The sequence below is a fragment of the Leucopleurus acutus genome, assembly GCF_964270905.1.
Source record: "Leucopleurus acutus genome assembly, chromosome: 3".
Classification (NCBI taxonomy): Eukaryota; Metazoa; Chordata; class Mammalia; order Artiodactyla; family Delphinidae; genus Leucopleurus; species Leucopleurus acutus.
Genome location: NC_139145.1, coordinates 91,217,381 through 91,220,047, shown reverse-complemented (window position 1 = coordinate 91,220,047; position 2,667 = coordinate 91,217,381).

Below are 2,667 nucleotides of genomic sequence, written 5' to 3'. Positions count from 1 at the left end.
AATGTTCCACTGCAATTCTAATCCACTTATGTACATCTCATTACCCAGATATTAATTTTAAGTTTTTTCAAGGCACTTGTATGTCCCAAATGTAACGCACCTTCAGGTAGCAGCAATGTTAAACAATTATCCCAAATTGTTTGTTACAAATACCCTAGAGATAGGGATTTTTCTTGCAGAAAAAACTCTGTCAGTTTGAAAAAAAACAATGAGAAAATGAGCAGAAGACCTAAGTAGATATTTCTCCAAAGAAGACATACAGATGGCTAAAAAGCACATAAAAGGCTAATCAACATCACTAATCATTAGAGAAATGCAAATCAAAACTATGATGAGGTATTACCTCCCACCGGTCAGAATGGCCATCATCAAAAAATCTACAAACAATAAATTCTGGAGAGGATGTGGAGAAAATGGAACCCTCCTACAGTAAGTTGGTAGGAATGTAAATTGATACAGTCACTATGGAGAACAATATGGAGGTTCCTTAAAAAACTGAAAATAGATACCATATGACCCAGCAATCCCACTCCTGGGCATATACCTGGAGAAAACCATAATTCAAAAATATACATGCACCCCAATGTTCATTGCAGCACTGTTTACAATATCCAGGACATGGAAGCAACTTAAATGCCTATTGACAGGGGAATGGATAAAGAAGATGTGGCACACATATACAATGGAATATTACTCAGGCATAAAAAGGGACTAAATAGTGCCATTTGCAGAGACATGGATAGATCTAGAGACTGTCATACAGAGTGAAGTAAGTCAGAAGGAGAAAAACAAATATCATATAATAGCGCTTATATGTGGAACTAGAAAAATGGTACAGATGGACCTATTTGCAAAGCAGAAATAGAGACACAGATGTAGAGAACAAACTTATGTATACCAAGGAGGGGGATGGGGGTGGGATGAATTGGGGATTGGGATTTACATACATACACTACTATGTATAAAGTAGATAACTAACAAGAACCTACTGTATACCACAGGGAACTCCACTCAGTGCTCTGTGGTGACCTCAATGGGAAGGAAATCTAAAAAGGAGGGGATATATGTATACATATAACTGATTCACTTTGCTGTACAGCAGAAACTACACAACATTGTAAAGCAACTATACTCCAATAAAAATTTTAAAAATAATAACAGTATTCTGTAAATGGGGCTTTTGTAAGGAGATGTGAGAGAGTTTAAATAATGTCAGTGTCCTGGGATAGGCCTTTTTGAAGAGTTCCAACCCCCTTAATTGGTTGCATAGTGCTGTTTTTCACAATTATCATGAGCTTAGAGAAGGTTGGAACAGGGGTACAGTAAGTCAAAATACCACAAACTGTTTTTGCAAAGGTTTAGTAGTTTTTCTTGAATATATATTATTGGGGGTCATTGTAAGCCTTTAGTTATATTTTAGTTTTAATTTTGAAAAAGTCGATTTGACAACTGTTTGTCTAGAGCTAGACATCTAGATCTATGGAACAAAAAAGAGAACTTAGATTATCCTCACAGAAATATAGCCAACTGATTTATAATACAGGTGCAAACAATACAATGGAGAAAAGATAATCTTTTCAAAAATTATTATTTCAATAATTGGGTATTTTTAGGACAAAAAAAAAAAAAAAAAAAACCTCCACTGAAACTTCACACTTTAAAACAACCTTGAAATGTACTATTGACTAAAAGTAAGATGTAAAACTATAACTTTTAAATCTCCAGGTCTAGAGCTTTGAAAGTGTTCTTAAACTAGACACCAAAACATACTCCATAAAAATAAAAATGATACATTTGGTTTCATCAAAATAAAAAACTTTTGATCTGCAAAAGACTGTTAAGAGGCTGACAAAACAAGCTGTAGACCCAGAGAAAGTACTCGCAAACCATATATCTGACAAAACACTTGTATCTAGAATATATAAATCTCAAAATTTAACAGTTAAAGAAAATCCAAAGAGAGCATACAGATGGCATATAAGCACATAAAAAGATTTTCAATATCACTAGCTATTAGGGAGCTGCAAATTAAGATTACAATGAGAAATCACTACACACTCATTGAATAACAGAGAGAGAGAGAGAAAGAGTGAGAGAGAGAGAAAGAAGGGGAAGGGGGAGTGACATGTGACAATACTAAATACTGATAAGGATGTGGAAAACTGGATCTCTTATACAACTCTTGTACATAGTTGGTGGGAATATAAAATGGTACAGCCACCATGGGAAAAATAGCTTGGTGGTTTTATAAGCAAAGAAACATACATTTGCCATAAAATCCTGCATTTTACTCTTACTGTTTATCCCAGAGAAATGAAAATTATGTCCATACAACATCTGTACACAATTGTTTATAACAGCTTTCTTTGTAATAACCAAAAACAGGAAACACCAAAATGTCTCTCAATAAGTAAGTGTTGTACTATGTTACGGCCATGCCATGGAATGCAATTCAGTAATAAAAAGGGTAACCTATTGATATACACAACAACTTAACTATGACTTAAGAACATTATGCTAAGTGAAAAAAGCCAATCTCAAAAGGTCACATTTTGTATGATTCCATTTATATAATATTCTTTAAATGGTAAAATTATGAAGATAGAAAACAGATTAGTGGATTTCAAAGGTTGGAATATTGAGAAAAAGGGGAGGTGTAACTATAAA